Here is an 18,598-nt window from a genome sequence, read left to right on the forward strand (position 1 = left end):
GCTTCAAAAAAGTTGAAAATTTTCATAAAAAGATTTCTGCTTCAAAAAAGTCGAAGATTTTCATGAAAAGATTTTGGCTTCAAAAAAGTCAAAAATTTTCATGAAGTATTTTGGTTTCAAAAAAGTTGAAAATTTACATGAAAAGATTTCGGCTTCAAAAAATTTGAAAATTTTCATGAAAAGATTTCTGCTTTAAAATTTTCATGAAAAGATTTCTGCTTCAACAAAGTTGAAAATTTTCATGAAAAGATTTCTGCTTCAACAAAGTTAAAAATTTTCATGAAAAGATTTCGGCTTCAAAAAAGTTGAACATTTTCATGAAGTATTTCAGCTTCAAAAAATTTGAAAATTTTGATGAAAAGATTTTTGCTTCAAAAAAGTTGAAGATCTTCATGAAACGATTTCTGCTTCAAAAAAGTTGAACATTTTCATGAAAAAATTTCAGCTTCAAAAAAGTTGAAAATTTTCATGAAGTATTTCGGTTTCAAAAAAGTTAAAAATTTACATGAAAAGATTTCGGCTTCAAAAAAGTCAAAAATTTTGATGAAAAGGTTTCATTTTCAAAAAAGTTGATAATTTTGATGAAAAGATTTCTGCTTCAAAAAAGTTCAAAATTTTCATGAAAAGATTTCGGCTTTAAAAAAGTTGAAAACTTTCATGAAAAGATTTCGGCTTCAAAAAAGTCAAAGATTTTCATGAAGTATTTCGGCTTCAAAAAAGTTGAAAATTTTCATGAAAATCTTCGACTTTCTTCATGCTGGCTGAGTTTTTCTTTGTTCTATCTTTTGAAATCAATTTATTTTATGATTGAATATTCCAAGTATTCTTTAAATATCTTGTTTTTGATTACCACCAATCACTATTTCCATTTTTACTTTCATGCTTTATGAACAAAAATAGCTTTTTTTATTACTACATCAAGTTTACACACATGGGTCAAAAATGACCCATACATCCAAGTGTGATTTAAAATTAAATGAATTAATACTATAATATTAATTTGTTTCAAGTAATTACTTTAGCAGTGAGTGGAGCCAAACACTTATGTATTTCATATTTGCAACATGTTTATTTGTCATTTTGTCACACATACACATACCTCTGATAACAGATAACACGGCTGTTGAACTGAACTGTATCTGTAATTTAACAACTGTAAACTGGTGAATGTGACCAAACAAAATGAAATACAACTGAACACATCACTAGAGCACAAATTGCCTTCTCAATTTTGACATGCCTCACAAATGATCACTAAGAGTTTGTGCTCCTTGCACACAGGCCTGGTGCACTGGGAACACTAGCTGCTGACTTTTCTGTCTTTGGTAACTGGGCAGATCGTGCACCTCTTCCTCTTCCTTTGGCCCTCCTGTCTGATGTCCTCTTGTGGCTGGGTGGTGGCTGTGTTTTGTTTTTTAAACCCACATCTTCCCATTGTTTCTTCTTCTGACTGCTGTCATCCACTGCTTTGTCATCATGCATAGTGCTCAGGAGGACAACAGCTTTTCCCTTCTTCTGCACATAGCTCACCATGGTCATGTTGCCATTGAATCCGAATTCTGAGCTATGAATCTCCCGTGATTTGGATGGCTTCATGATAGGTGGTATGTCCGATTTGTTCTGGCAAAGAGTCCCAACAATGGTCAGGTTCTTCTCGAGGAGCTTCTCAGCCAGCGGGACACTGGTGAAGAAGTTGCTAATTGTGATGTTGCGACCTATGAGAGGGGGAAAAGATTGTAAATTTACTCGACATGGAATTCTTTAAACTCTAACGCCATAATCTGTTGCATTGCATTGCATTTTATTCTGTTTTACTATTTTGCTTACAGAGAAATCAAATAAAAAAATAAAATACACATTATTAAAGATTGGGAAAAAGTATGTAGGTATTGTGCTAAAACTTAATACATTAGTTTCTCTATTGTACTTTACATTCACCTGTCTGTCTGATTCCACTGCACAATTGCTGGACGACATTCTCTCCAAGGTTCCTCTGAACCTGGCTGTCTCCCGGTATAGACAATTCCATCTATTGCATAAGGTACCCTTGCGTCGCACATCCAGAAGATTTTTATCCCATATTTTGCAGGCTTGCTGGGCATGTGTTGCCGTAACTTGCACCTGCCTCGGAATGGCACAAGCTGCTCATCTATGGTGACACAGTCACTGGGGATGAACTTTCTTCTGCAGTTGTCCAGGAAACAGTCCCACACGTACCTAAATGTCGCCATGTGGTGTGTTTCCAGCCGCAGAGCCCTGGTCCTCTTGTCGTCAAACCGTATGACGCGGCGGATATCTTCATATCTCCTAAGCCCCATGGTGGCCTTGTAAATTGGATTTTGCAGCGGATCCACAAACAGCTCCTGCAAGGCCACATCCCAGCTCTTCTCCCCCCCTGCAAGAATTGATGAAGGCCATCAATTCTTCTTTATCAATGCTTCTCCACTCTTTCCCTTTTGCTGTGGCTGTTCTTCGTCCCTCTAAGTTGGTACATATTAGAACCTCCTCAATGATGTTGTCACTCATGAACATATCCCAGGCATCTTTTGGTGAAACAGCTGGTGATCCAGGTGTAGGTCCTGGGCAGCTCCTCAGAATGTTATGGCTTCTTGTTCTGCCATGAATGGGGGGATTCTCATTCCAGTAAGATCCGTTTTTACTCAATCTATTGGACTGGGTCTGAGTTTCCTCTTCAGAGGACTCATCAGATGAGTCTTCTGTATCATCAGAGGAGTCTTCTTCATGGATTCCCAGACACACCCACAACTCCAGCTTGACCCTCTGGCAAATATTCTGGGTCATCATCATCAGAAATTTCAGACTCTGAATCAAGACAAATTGCCTCCTCATCTGGTTCTTCCTGCAGCATCGCTACAACCATCTCAGTAGTAAATCTGGGACCAGCCATACTCTGGATAAAGAAAATCAAAAGCACAATAAAATTTTCAGATGCACATCAATATACATACACATACATAGAGTTTTATTTTGGTGACTTGGCTAAGTAGCTTAGCTAAGTACTTTGCTAAGTAGCCTAGCAATCTACATAATAGTTAGCTAACTACAATAGAATTAGCTAACTAAAATAGAAGTGTCAACAGCTAGCTAGCTAATAGTAATTACTTGTAACTTTCTGACAAGTAATGTACTCACTCTCAAGGTAACCTAAACCTAATCAAATGTTATGTACAGTTATCTTTCACAATTGTCATCAAATATTTTCTAAAGTGATGTTAGAACAATTTAAAAACAATACTTACATGTATTAGATGTTCCAAGGGAGCTGTGCTGAGCTGTGAAATGTCTGAAACAACCACGTTTCACAGCAAATGCTATAGTAAATGCATGTGGGTCGTTTCTGGGGTCGTTTCTGACTTGATGTAGAAATACAAAAGCTGTGCTCGTTCATAAAGTAAGAAAGGAAAAATACAAATGATGATTTGTGCTTAACAAAAACAAGATATTTACTGCATACTTGGAAAAGAAAATGATAAAATGTATTTATTTCAAAGATATATCATAGAAACACTCAGCCATACATGAAATAACATAGAAAGTGGATTCATTTTTGACCCATGTTGTGCATTAGAAGGGTAATGATACAAAAATGTTTTTTATTCAAAAAGTAAGAAAGGAAAAAATAAAATAAGGATGTATGATGATCAAAAACAAGTTAATTGAGGAATACCTTGAATACTGAATGAAGAGATGAATTTATTGCAAAGATGTAGAAAATAAAAACTCAACCGGGTCACTTTGACATTTTTAAAGCAGAAATACTTCATGAAAATTTTCAACTTTTTTGAAGCCAAAATCTTTTCATGAAAATTTTCAACTTTTTTGAAGCAGAAATCTTTTCATGAAATACTTCGACTTTTTTGAAGCCGAAATACTTGATGAAAATTCTTACCTTTTTTAAAGCCATAATGCTGTCATGAAAATTTTCAACTTTTTTGAAGCTGAAATCTTTTCATGAAAATTTTCAACTTTTTTGAAGCCGAAATCTTTTCATGTAAATTTTCAACTTTTTTGAAGCCGAAATCTTTTCATAAAAATTTTCAACTTTTTTGAAGCAGAAATCTTTTCATGAAATACTTTGACTTTTTTGAAGCCGAAATACTTGATGAAAATTTTCAACTTTTTTGAAGCCGAAATCTTTTCATGAAAATTTTCAACTTTTTTGAAGCCGAAATCTTTTCATGAAAATTTTCAACTTTTTGGAGTCGAAATCTTGTCATGAAAATTTTTACCTTTTTTAAAGCCAAAATCCTGTCATGAAAATTTTCAACTTTTTTGAAGCAGAAATCTTTTCAAGAAAATCTTTGACTTTTTTGAAGCTGAAATCTTTTCATGAAAATTTTCAACTTTTTTGAAGCCGAAATCTTTTCATGAAAATTTTCAACCTTTTTGAAATAGAAATCTTTTCATGAAAATTTTCAACATTTTTGAAGCCGAAATACTTCATTAAAGTTTTCAACTTTTTTGATGCTGAAATCTTTTCATGAACATTTTAAACTTTTTTGAAGCCGAAATCTTTTCATGAAAATGTTCAACTTTTTTGAAGCAGAAATCTTTTCATGAAAATCTTCGACTTTTTTGCAGCCGAAATACTTCATGAAAATCTTCAACCTTTTTGAAGCCGAAATACTTCATGAAAATTTTTACCTTTTTCAAAGCTAAAATCCTGTCACGAAAATTTTCAACTTTTTTGAAGCAGAAATCTTTTCATGAAAATCTTCAACTTCTTTGAAGCCGAAATACTTCATGAAAGTTTTGGAATTTTTTGAAGCCGAAATCTTTTAATGAAAATTTTCAACTTTTTTGAAGCAGAAATCTTTTCATGAAAATCTTCGACTTTTTTGAAGTCGAAATAGTTCATGAAAGTTTTCAACCTTTTTGAAGCCGAAATCTTTTAATGAAAATTTTCAACTTTTTTGAAGCAGAAATCTTTTCATGAAATACTTCGACTTTTTTGAAGCCGAAATAGTTGATGAAAATTCTTACCTTTTTTAAAGCCATAATGGTGTCATGAAAATTTTCAACTTTTTTGAAGCTGAAATCTTTTCATGAAAATTTTCAACTTTTTTGAAGCCAAAATCTTTTCATGTAAATTTTCAACTTTTTTGAAGCCGAAATCTTTTCATGAAAATTTTCAACTTTTTTGAAGCAGAAATCTTTTCATGAAATACTTTGACTTTTTTGAAGCCGAAATACTTGATGAAAATTTTATACTTTTTTGAAGCCGAAATCTTTTCATGAAAATTTTCAACTTATTTGAAGCCGAAATCTTTTCATGAAAATTTTCAACTTTTTGGAGCCGAAATCTTGTCATGAAAATTTTTACCTTTTTTAAAGCCAAAATCCTGTCATGAAAATTTTCAAATTTTTTGAAGCAGAAATCTTTTCAAGAAAATCTTTGACTTTTTTGAAGCTGAAATCTTTTCATGAAAATCTTAGAATTTTTTGACGTCGAAAAAATTCATGAACATTTTCCACTTTTTTGAAGCCGAAATCTTTTCATGAAAATTTTCAAACTTTTTGAAGTCGAAATCTTTTCATGAAAATTTTCAACTTTTTTGAAGCAGAAATCTTTTCATGAAAATCGTTGACTTTTTTGAAGCCCAAATCTTTTCATGTAAATTTTCAACCTTTTTGAAGCCGAAATACTTCATGAAAGTTTTTGAATTTTTTGAAGCCGAAATCTTTTAATGAAAATTTTCAACTTTTTTGAAGCAGAAATCTTTTCATGAAAATCTTCGACTTTTTTGAAGTCGAAATAGTTCATGAAAGTTTTCAACCTTTTTGAAGCCGAAATACTTTATCAAAATTTTTACTTTTTGTAAAGCCAAAATCCTGTCATGAAAATTTTCAACTTTTTTGAAGCCGAAATCTTTTCATGAAAATGTGCAACTTTTTTGAAGCCGAAATCTTTTCATGAAAATTTTCAAATTTTTTGAAGCCGAAATCTTTTCATGAAAATTTTCAACTTTTTGGAGCCGAAATCTTGTCATGAAAGTTTTCATCTTTTTTGAAGTCTAAATCTTTTCATGAAAATCCTTGACTTTTTTGAAGCCCAAATCTTTTAATGTAAATTTTCAACCTTTTTGAAGCCGAAATACTTCATGAAAATGTTCGACTTTTCTGAAGCAGAAATCTTTTCATGAAAATCTTTGACTTTTTTGAAGCCGAAATACTTCATGAAAATTTTCAACTTTTTTGAAGCCGAAATCTTTTCATGCAAATTTTCAACTTTTTTGATGCCGAAATAGTTCATGAAAATTTTCAACTTTTTTGAAGCCGAAATCTTTTCATGAAAATTTTCAACTTTTTGAAACCGAAATCTTTTCATGAAAATTTTCAACTTTTTTGAAGCCGAAATAATTCATGAAAATTTTTGACTTTTTTGAAAGCCGAAATCTTTTAATGTAAATTTTCAAATTTTTTGATGCCGAAATAGTTCATGAAAATTTTCAACTTTTTTGAAGCAGAAATCTTTTCATGAAAATTGTCAACTATTTTGAAGCAGAAATCTTTTAATGAAAATGTTTAACTTTTTTGAAGTTGAAAAAATACATGAAAATTTTTAACTTTTTGAAGCAGAAATCTTTTCATGAAAATTTTCAACTTTTTTGAAGCCGAAATACTTCATGAAAATTTTTGACTTTTTTGAAGCCGAAATCTTTTAATGTAAATTTTCAATTTTTTGATGCCGAAATAGTTCATGAAAATTTTCAACATTTTTGAAGCCGAAATCTATTCATGAAAATGTTCGACTTTTTTTAAGTCGAAAAAATTCATGAACATTTTCAACTTTTTTGAAGTGTAAATCTTTTCATGAAAATTTTCCACTTTTTTGAAGCCGAAATCTTCTCATGAAAATTTTCAAGTTTTTGAAGCAGAAATCGTTTCATGAAAATCTTAGACTTTTTTGAAGTCGAAAAAATTCATGAACATTTTCAACTTTTTTGAAGTGTAAATCTTTTCATGAAAATTTTCAACTTTTTTGAAGCCGAAATCTTTTCATGAAAATTTTCAAGTTTTTGAAGCAGAAATCTTTTCATGAAAATCTTAGACTTTTTTCAAGTCGAAAAAATTCATGAACATTTTCAACTTTTTTGAAGTGTAAATCTTTTCATGAAAATTTTCAACTTTTTTGAAGCCGAAATCTTTTCATGAAAATTTTCAAGTTTTTGAAGCAGAAATCTTTTCATGAAAATCTTAGACTTTTTTGAAGTCGAAAAAATTCATGAACATTTTCAACTTTTTTGAAGTGTAAATCTTTTCATGAAAATTTTCAACTTTTTTGAAGCCGAAATCTTTTCATGAAAATTTTCAAGTTTTTGAAGCAGAAATCTTTTCATGAAAATCTTAGACTTTTTTGAAGTCGAAAAAATTCATGAACATTTTCAACTTTTTTGAAGTGTAAATCTTTTCATGAAAATTTTCAACTTTTTTGTAGCCGAAATCTTTTCATGAAAATTTTCAACTTTTTGAAGCCGAAATCTTTTCATGAAAATTTTCAACTTTTTTGAAGCCGAAATAATTCATGAAAATTTTTAACTTTTTTGAAGTGTAAATCTTTTCATGAAAATTTTCAACTTTTTTGAAGCCGAAATCTTTTCATGAAAATTTTCAAGTTTTTGAAGCAGAAATCTTTTCATGAAAATCTTAGACTTTTTTGAAGTCGAAAAAATTCATGAACATTTTCAACTTTTTTGAAGTGTAAATCTTTTCATGAAAATTTTCAACTTTTTTGAAGCAGAAATCTTTTCATGAAAATTTTCAAGTTTTTGAAGCAGAAATCTTTTCATGAAAATCTTAGACTTTTTTGAAGTCGAAATAGTTCATGAAAGTTTTCAACCTTTTTGAAGCCGAAATCTTTTAATGAAAATTTTCAACTTTTTTGAAGCAGAAATCTTTTCATGAAATACTTCGACTTTTTTGAAGCCGAAATAGTTGATGAAAATTCTTACCTTTTTTAAAGCCATAATGGTGTCATGAAAATTTTCAACTTTTTTGAAGCTGAAATCTTTTCATGAAAATTTTCAACTTTTTTGAAGCCAAAATCTTTTCATGTAAATTTTCAACTTTTTTGAAGCCGAAATCTTTTCATGAAAATTTTCAACTTTTTTGAAGCAGAAATCTTTTCATGAAATACTTTGACTTTTTTGAAGCCGAAATACTTGATGAAAATTTTATACTTTTTTGAAGCCGAAATCTTTTCATGAAAATTTTCAACTTATTTGAAGCCGAAATCTTTTCATGAAAATTTTCAACTTTTTGGAGCCGAAATCTTGTCATGAAAATTTTTACCTTTTTTAAAGCCAAAATCCTGTCATGAAAATTTTCAAATTTTTTGAAGCAGAAATCTTTTCAAGAAAATCTTTGACTTTTTTGAAGCTGAAATCTTTTCATGAAAATCTTAGAATTTTTTGACGTCGAAAAAATTCATGAACATTTTCCACTTTTTTGAAGCCGAAATCTTTTCATGAAAATTTTCAAACTTTTTGAAGTCGAAATCTTTTCATGAAAATTTTCAACTTTTTTGAAGCAGAAATCTTTTCATGAAAATCGTTGACTTTTTTGAAGCCCAAATCTTTTCATGTAAATTTTCAACCTTTTTGAAGCCGAAATACTTCATGAAAGTTTTTGAATTTTTTGAAGCCGAAATCTTTTAATGAAAATTTTCAACTTTTTTGAAGCAGAAATCTTTTCATGAAAATCTTCGACTTTTTTGAAGTCGAAATAGTTCATGAAAGTTTTCAACCTTTTTGAAGCCGAAATACTTTATCAAAATTTTTACTTTTTGTAAAGCCAAAATCCTGTCATGAAAATTTTCAACTTTTTTGAAGCCGAAATCTTTTCATGAAAATGTGCAACTTTTTTGAAGCCGAAATCTTTTCATGAAAATTTTCAAATTTTTTGAAGCCGAAATCTTTTCATGAAAATTTTCAACTTTTTGGAGCCGAAATCTTGTCATGAAAGTTTTCATCTTTTTTGAAGTCTAAATCTTTTCATGAAAATCCTTGACTTTTTTGAAGCCCAAATCTTTTAATGTAAATTTTCAACCTTTTTGAAGCCGAAATACTTCATGAAAATGTTCGACTTTTCTGAAGCAGAAATCTTTTCATGAAAATCTTTGACTTTTTTGAAGCCGAAATACTTCATGAAAATTTTCAACTTTTTTGAAGCCGAAATCTTTTCATGCAAATTTTCAACTTTTTTGATGCCGAAATAGTTCATGAAAATTTTCAACTTTTTTGAAGCCGAAATCTTTTCATGAAAATTTTCAACTTTTTGAAACCGAAATCTTTTCATGAAAATTTTCAACTTTTTTGAAGCCGAAATAATTCATGAAAATTTTTGACTTTTTTGAAAGCCGAAATCTTTTAATGTAAATTTTCAAATTTTTTGATGCCGAAATAGTTCATGAAAATTTTCAACTTTTTTGAAGCAGAAATCTTTTCATGAAAATTGTCAACTATTTTGAAGCAGAAATCTTTTAATGAAAATGTTTAACTTTTTTGAAGTTGAAAAAATACATGAAAATTTTTAACTTTTTGAAGCAGAAATCTTTTCATGAAAATTTTCAACTTTTTTGAAGCCGAAATACTTCATGAAAATTTTTGACTTTTTTGAAGCCGAAATCTTTTAATGTAAATTTTCAATTTTTTGATGCCGAAATAGTTCATGAAAATTTTCAACATTTTTGAAGCCGAAATCTATTCATGAAAATGTTCGACTTTTTTTAAGTCGAAAAAATTCATGAACATTTTCAACTTTTTTGAAGTGTAAATCTTTTCATGAAAATTTTCCACTTTTTTGAAGCCGAAATCTTCTCATGAAAATTTTCAAGTTTTTGAAGCAGAAATCGTTTCATGAAAATCTTAGACTTTTTTGAAGTCGAAAAAATTCATGAACATTTTCAACTTTTTTGAAGTGTAAATCTTTTCATGAAAATTTTCAACTTTTTTGAAGCCGAAATCTTTTCATGAAAATTTTCAAGTTTTTGAAGCAGAAATCTTTTCATGAAAATCTTAGACTTTTTTCAAGTCGAAAAAATTCATGAACATTTTCAACTTTTTTGAAGTGTAAATCTTTTCATGAAAATTTTCAACTTTTTTGAAGCCGAAATCTTTTCATGAAAATTTTCAAGTTTTTGAAGCAGAAATCTTTTCATGAAAATCTTAGACTTTTTTGAAGTCGAAAAAATTCATGAACATTTTCAACTTTTTTGAAGTGTAAATCTTTTCATGAAAATTTTCAACTTTTTTGAAGCCGAAATCTTTTCATGAAAATTTTCAAGTTTTTGAAGCAGAAATCTTTTCATGAAAATCTTAGACTTTTTTGAAGTCGAAAAAATTCATGAACATTTTCAACTTTTTTGAAGTGTAAATCTTTTCATGAAAATTTTCAACTTTTTTGTAGCCGAAATCTTTTCATGAAAATTTTCAACTTTTTGAAGCCGAAATCTTTTCATGAAAATTTTCAACTTTTTTGAAGCCGAAATAATTCATGAAAATTTTTAACTTTTTTGAAGTGTAAATCTTTTCATGAAAATTTTCAACTTTTTTGAAGCCGAAATCTTTTCATGAAAATTTTCAAGTTTTTGAAGCAGAAATCTTTTCATGAAAATCTTAGACTTTTTTGAAGTCGAAAAAATTCATGAACATTTTCAACTTTTTTGAAGTGTAAATCTTTTCATGAAAATTTTCAACTTTTTTGAAGCAGAAATCTTTTCATGAAAATTTTCAAGTTTTTGAAGCAGAAATCTTTTCATGAAAATCTTAGACTTTTTTGAAGTCGAAATAGTTCATGAAAGTTTTCAACCTTTTTGAAGCCGAAATCTTTTAATGAAAATTTTCAACTTTTTTGAAGCAGAAATCTTTTCATGAAATACTTCGACTTTTTTGAAGCCGAAATAGTTGATGAAAATTCTTACCTTTTTTAAAGCCATAATGGTGTCATGAAAATTTTCAACTTTTTTGAAGCTGAAATCTTTTCATGAAAATTTTCAACTTTTTTGAAGCCAAAATCTTTTCATGTAAATTTTCAACTTTTTTGAAGCCGAAATCTTTTCATGAAAATTTTCAACTTTTTTGAAGCAGAAATCTTTTCATGAAATACTTTGACTTTTTTGAAGCCGAAATACTTGATGAAAATTTTATACTTTTTTGAAGCCGAAATCTTTTCATGAAAATTTTCAACTTATTTGAAGCCGAAATCTTTTCATGAAAATTTTCAACTTTTTGGAGCCGAAATCTTGTCATGAAAATTTTTACCTTTTTTAAAGCCAAAATCCTGTCATGAAAATTTTCAAATTTTTTGAAGCAGAAATCTTTTCAAGAAAATCTTTGACTTTTTTGAAGCTGAAATCTTTTCATGAAAATCTTAGAATTTTTTGACGTCGAAAAAATTCATGAACATTTTCCACTTTTTTGAAGCCGAAATCTTTTCATGAAAATTTTCAAACTTTTTGAAGTCGAAATCTTTTCATGAAAATTTTCAACTTTTTTGAAGCAGAAATCTTTTCATGAAAATCGTTGACTTTTTTGAAGCCCAAATCTTTTCATGTAAATTTTCAACCTTTTTGAAGCCGAAATACTTCATGAAAGTTTTTGAATTTTTTGAAGCCGAAATCTTTTAATGAAAATTTTCAACTTTTTTGAAGCAGAAATCTTTTCATGAAAATCTTCGACTTTTTTGAAGTCGAAATAGTTCATGAAAGTTTTCAACCTTTTTGAAGCCGAAATACTTTATCAAAATTTTTACTTTTTGTAAAGCCAAAATCCTGTCATGAAAATTTTCAACTTTTTTGAAGCCGAAATCTTTTCATGAAAATGTGCAACTTTTTTGAAGCCGAAATCTTTTCATGAAAATTTTCAAATTTTTTGAAGCCGAAATCTTTTCATGAAAATTTTCAACTTTTTGGAGCCGAAATCTTGTCATGAAAGTTTTCATCTTTTTTGAAGTCTAAATCTTTTCATGAAAATCCTTGACTTTTTTGAAGCCCAAATCTTTTAATGTAAATTTTCAACCTTTTTGAAGCCGAAATACTTCATGAAAATGTTCGACTTTTCTGAAGCAGAAATCTTTTCATGAAAATCTTTGACTTTTTTGAAGCCGAAATACTTCATGAAAATTTTCAACTTTTTTGAAGCCGAAATCTTTTCATGCAAATTTTCAACTTTTTTGATGCCGAAATAGTTCATGAAAATTTTCAACTTTTTTGAAGCCGAAATCTTTTCATGAAAATTTTCAACTTTTTGAAACCGAAATCTTTTCATGAAAATTTTCAACTTTTTTGAAGCCGAAATAATTCATGAAAATTTTTGACTTTTTTGAAAGCCGAAATCTTTTAATGTAAATTTTCAAATTTTTTGATGCCGAAATAGTTCATGAAAATTTTCAACTTTTTTGAAGCAGAAATCTTTTCATGAAAATTGTCAACTATTTTGAAGCAGAAATCTTTTAATGAAAATGTTTAACTTTTTTGAAGTTGAAAAAATACATGAAAATTTTTAACTTTTTGAAGCAGAAATCTTTTCATGAAAATTTTCAACTTTTTTGAAGCCGAAATACTTCATGAAAATTTTTGACTTTTTTGAAGCCGAAATCTTTTAATGTAAATTTTCAATTTTTTGATGCCGAAATAGTTCATGAAAATTTTCAACATTTTTGAAGCCGAAATCTATTCATGAAAATGTTCGACTTTTTTTAAGTCGAAAAAATTCATGAACATTTTCAACTTTTTTGAAGTGTAAATCTTTTCATGAAAATTTTCCACTTTTTTGAAGCCGAAATCTTCTCATGAAAATTTTCAAGTTTTTGAAGCAGAAATCGTTTCATGAAAATCTTAGACTTTTTTGAAGTCGAAAAAATTCATGAACATTTTCAACTTTTTTGAAGTGTAAATCTTTTCATGAAAATTTTCAACTTTTTTGAAGCCGAAATCTTTTCATGAAAATTTTCAAGTTTTTGAAGCAGAAATCTTTTCATGAAAATCTTAGACTTTTTTCAAGTCGAAAAAATTCATGAACATTTTCAACTTTTTTGAAGTGTAAATCTTTTCATGAAAATTTTCAACTTTTTTGAAGCCGAAATCTTTTCATGAAAATTTTCAAGTTTTTGAAGCAGAAATCTTTTCATGAAAATCTTAGACTTTTTTGAAGTCGAAAAAATTCATGAACATTTTCAACTTTTTTGAAGTGTAAATCTTTTCATGAAAATTTTCAACTTTTTTGAAGCCGAAATCTTTTCATGAAAATTTTCAAGTTTTTGAAGCAGAAATCTTTTCATGAAAATCTTAGACTTTTTTGAAGTCGAAAAAATTCATGAACATTTTCAACTTTTTTGAAGTGTAAATCTTTTCATGAAAATTTTCAACTTTTTTGAAGCCGAAATCTTTTCATGAAAATTTTCAAGTTTTTGAAGCAGAAATCTTTTCATGAAAATCTTAGACTTTTTTGAAGTCGAAAAAATTCATGAACATTTTCAACTTTTTTGAAGTGTAAATCTTTTCATGAAAATTTTCAACTTTTTTGTAGCCGAAATCTTTTCATGAAAATTTTCAACTTTTTGAAGCCGAAATCTTTTCATGAAAATTTTCAACTTTTTTGAAGCCGAAATAATTCATGAAAATTTTTAACTTTTTTGAAGTGTAAATCTTTTCATGAAAATTTTCAACTTTTTTGAAGCCGAAATCTTTTCATGAAAATTTTCAAGTTTTTGAAGCAGAAATCTTTTCATGAAAATCTTAGACTTTTTTGAAGTCGAAAAAATTCATGAACATTTTCAACTTTTTTGAAGTGTAAATCTTTTCATGAAAATTTTCAACTTTTTTGAAGCCGAAATCTTTTCATGAAAATTTTTACCTTTTTTAAAGCCAAAATCCTGTCATGAAAAATTTATACTTTTTTGAAGCAGAAATCTATTCATGAAAATTTTCGACTTTATTCAAACTGATATTCTACATTTTCTAACTCAAAGTGTCGTTTCAAAGTAAAAATACTGTTAGAAGGAGTGATTCAGACAAAATTAGATGAAACAGCTGTACTGGTAACAAATGAGCGCAGTTACATGAAATGACATCAAAATCATCATTCCCTGAGCCAGACAACGCTATTAACAACTTTAGTGATCAAATTGAGCGTATCTTGCGAAGCTGAGCTCGAAAGTGACATGAAACATGTTTTTGAGACATAAAGTGACACTTACAGTGAATACCTGTCCTGACTACATTTTCTAACTGAAAGCGTCGTTTCAAAGTAAAAATACTGTTAGAAGGAGTGATTCAGACAAAATTAGATGAAACAGCTGTACTGGTAACAAATGAGCGCAGTTACATGAAATGACATCAAAATCAACATTCCCTGAGCCAGACAACGCTATTAACAGCTTTAGTGATCAAATTGAGCGTATCTTGCGAAGCTGAGCTCGAAAGTGACATGAAACATGTTTTTCAGACAAAAAGTGACACTTACTGTTCAGACTGCATTTTCTAACTCAAAGTGTCGTTTCAAAGTAAAAATACTGTTAGAAGGAGTTTTTCAGGCAAAATTAGATGAAACAGCTGTAGTGGTAAAAAATGAGCGCAGTTACATGAAATGACATCAAAATCAACATTCCCTGAGCCAGACAACGCTATTAACAGCTTTAGTGATCAAATTGAGCGTATCTTGTGAAGCTGAGCTCGAAAGTGACATGAAACATGTTTTTCAGACATAAAGTGACACTTACTGTTCAGACTACATTTTCTAACTCAAAGTGTCGTTTCAAAGTAAAAATACTGTTAGAGGGAGTGATTCAGACAAAATTAGATGAAACAGCTGTACTGGTAACAAACAACGATATTAACAGCTTTAGTGATCAAATTGAGCGTATCTTGCGAAGCTGAGCTCGAAAGTGACATGAAACATGTTTTTCAGACAAAAAGTGACACTTACTGTTCAGACTGCATTTTCTAACTCAAAGTGTCGTTTCAAAGTAAAAATACTGTTAGAAGGAGTTTTTCAGGCAAAATTAGATGAAACAGCTGTAGTGGTAAAAAATGAGCGCAGTTACATGAAATGACATCAAAATCAACATTCCCTGAGCCAGACAACGCTATTAACAGCTTTAGTGATCAAATTGAGCGTATCTTGCGAAGCTGAGCTCGAAAGTGACATGAAAGATGTTTTTCAGACATAAAGTGACACTTACTGTTCAGACTACATTTTCTAACTCAAAGTGTCATTTCAAAGTAAAAATACTGTTAGAGGGAGTGATTCAGACAAAATTAGATGAAACAGCTGTAGTGGTAACAAATGAGCGCAGTTACATGAAATGACATCAAAATCAACATTCCCTGAGCCAGACAACGCTATTAACAGCTTTAGTGATCAAATTGAGCGTATCTTGCGAAGCTGAGCTCGAAAGTGACATGAAACATGTTTTTGAGACATAAAGTGACACTTACAGTGAATACCTGTTCTGACTACATTTTCTAACTCAAAGCGTCGTTTCAAAGTAAAAATACTGTTAGAAGGAGTGTTTCAGACAAAATTAGTTGAAACAGCTGTGATGCTAACAATCAACGATATTAACAGCTTTAGTGATCAAATTGAGCGTATCTTGCGAAGCTGAGCTCGAAAGTGACATGAAACATGTTTTTGAGACATAAAGTGACACTTACTGTTCAAAACATGTTTCATGTCACTTTCGAGCACAACTTCGCAAGATACGCTCAATTTGATCACTAAAGCTTTTAATAGCGTTGTCTGGCTCAGGGAATGTTGATTTTGATGTTATTTCATGTAACTGCGCTCATTTGTTACCAGTACAACTGTTTCATCTAATTTTGTCTGAATCACTCCTTCTAACAGTATTTTTACTTTGAAACGGCACTTTGAGTTAAAAATGTAGTCTGAACAGTAAGTTTCACTTTATGTCTCAAAAACTTGTTTCATGTCACTTTCGAGCTCAGCTTCGCAAGATACGCTCAATTTGATCACTAAAGCTGTTAATATCGTTGTTTGTTACCAGTGCTGCTGTTTCATCTAATTTTGTCTGAATCACTCCTTCTAACAGTATTTTTACTTTGAAACGACACTTTGAGTTAGAAAATGTAGTCAGAACAGGTATTCACTGTAAGTGTCACTTTATGTCTCAAAAACATGTTTCATGTCACTTTCGAGCTCAGCTTCGCAAGATACGCTCAATTTGATCACTAAAGCTGTTAATAGCGTTGTCTGTCTCAGGGAATGTTGATTTTGATGTCATTTCATGTAACTGCGCTCATTTGTTACCAGTGCTGCTGTTTCATCTTATTTTTGATGAATCACTCCTTCTAACAGTATTTTTACTTTGAAACGACACTTTGAGTTAAAAAATGTAGTCAGGACAGGTATTCACTGTAAGTGTCACTTTATGTCTCAAAAACATGTTTCATGTCACTTTCGAGCTCAGCTTCGCAAGAAACGCTCAATTTGATCACTAAAGCTGTTAATATCGTTGTTTGTTACCAGTGCTGCTGTTTCATCTAATTTTGTCTGAATCACTCCTTCTAACAGTATTTTTACTTTGAAACGACACTTTGAGTTAGAAAATGTAGTCAGAACAGGTATTCACTGTAAGTGTCACTTTATGTCTCAAAAACATGTTTCATGTCACTTTCGAGCTCAGCTTCGCAAGATACGCTCAATTTGATCACTAAAGCTGTTAATAGCGTTGTCTGTCTCAGGGAATGTTGATTTTGATGTCATTTCATGTAACTGCGCTCATTTGTTACCAGTGCTGCTGTTTCATCTTATTTTTGATGAATCACTCCCTCTAACAGTATTTTTACTTTGAAACGACACTTTGAGTTAAAAAATGTAGTCAGGACAGGTATTCACTGTAAGTGTCACTTTATGTCTCAAAAACATGTTTCATGTCACTTTCGAGCTCAGCTTCGCAAGAAACGCTCAATTTGATCACTAAAGCTGTTAATAGCGTTGTCTGGCTCAGGGAATGTTGATTTTGATGTCATTTCATGTAACTGCGCTCATTTGTTACCAGTGCTGCTGTTTCATCTAATTTTGTCTGAATCACTCCTTCTAACAGTATTTTTACTTTGAAACGACACTTTGAGTTAGAAAATGTAGTCAGGACAGGTATTCACTGTAAGTGTCAGTTTATGTCTGAAAAACATGTTTCATGTCACTTTCGAGCTCAGCTTCGCAAGATACGCTCAATTTGATCACTAAAGCTGTTAATAGCGTTGTCTGGCTCAGGGAATGTTGATTTTGATGTCATTTCATGTATAACTGCGCTCATTTGTTACCAGTACAGCTGTTTCATCTAATATTGTCTGAATCACTCCTTCTAACAGTATTTTTACTTTGAAACGGCACTTTGAGTTAGAAAATGTAGTCTGAACAGTAAGTGTCACTTTATGTCTCAAAAACATGTTTCATGTCACTTTCGAGCTCAGCTTCGCAAGATACGCTCAATTTGATCACTAAAGCTGTTAATATCGTTGTTTGTTACCAGTACAGCTGTTTCATCTAATTTTGTCTGAATCACGCCTTCTAACAGTATTTTTACTTTGAAACGACACTTTGAGTGAGAAAATGTAGTCTGAAAAGTAAGTGTCACTTTATGTCCCAAAAACATGTTTCATGTCACTTTCGAGCTCAGCTTCGCAAGATACGCTCAATTTGATCACTAAAGCTGTTAATAGCGTTTTCTGGCTCAGGGAATGTTGATTTTGATGTCATTTCATGTAACTGCGCTCATTTCTTACCAGTACAGCTGTTTCATCTAATTTTGTCTGAATCACTCCTTCTAACAGTATTTTTACTTTGAAACGACACTTTGAGTTAGAAAATGTAGAATATCAGTTTGAATAAAGTTGAAAATTTACATATAAAGATTTCAGCTTTAAAAAAGTTGAAAACTTTCATGAAGTATTTCAGCTTTGAAAAAGTTGAAAACTTTCATGAAGTATTTCGACTTCAAAAAAGTTGAAAATTTTCATGAAAAGATTTCATTTTCAAAAAAGTTCAAAATTTACATGAAAAGATTTCTGTTTCAAAAAAGTTGAAAATTTCAAGCTTTTTAAAAAGTTGAAAATTTTCATGAAGTATTTTTGCTTCAAAAAGTTGAAAACTTTCATGAAAAGATTTCGGCTTCAAAAAAGTTGAAAATTTTCATGAAAAGATTTCTGCTTCAAAATTTTCATGAAAAGATTCATGAAAAGATTTCGGATTTAAAAAAGTTGAAAATTTTAATGAAAACATTTCGGCTTCTAAAAAGTTGAAAATTTTCATGAAGTATTTCGGTTTCAAAAAATTTGAAAATTTACATGAAAAGATTTCTGCTTAAAAAAATTGAAAATTTTCATGAAAAGATTTAGGCTTCAAAAAAGTCGAAGATTTTCATGAAAAGATTTCTGCATGAAAATTTTCATGAAAAGATTTCTGCTTCAAAAAAGTCGAAGATTTTCATGAAAAGATTTCGGCTACAAAAAAGTTGAAAATTTTCATAAAAAGATTTCTGCTTCAAAAAAGTCGAAGATTTTCATGAAAAGATTTCGGCTTCAAAAAAGTTGAAAATTTTCATGACAGGATTTTGGCTT

This window comes from Labrus bergylta, chromosome 19 (assembly GCF_963930695.1).
Source record: "Labrus bergylta chromosome 19, fLabBer1.1, whole genome shotgun sequence".
Lineage (NCBI taxonomy): Eukaryota > Metazoa > Chordata > Actinopteri > Labriformes > Labridae > Labrus > Labrus bergylta.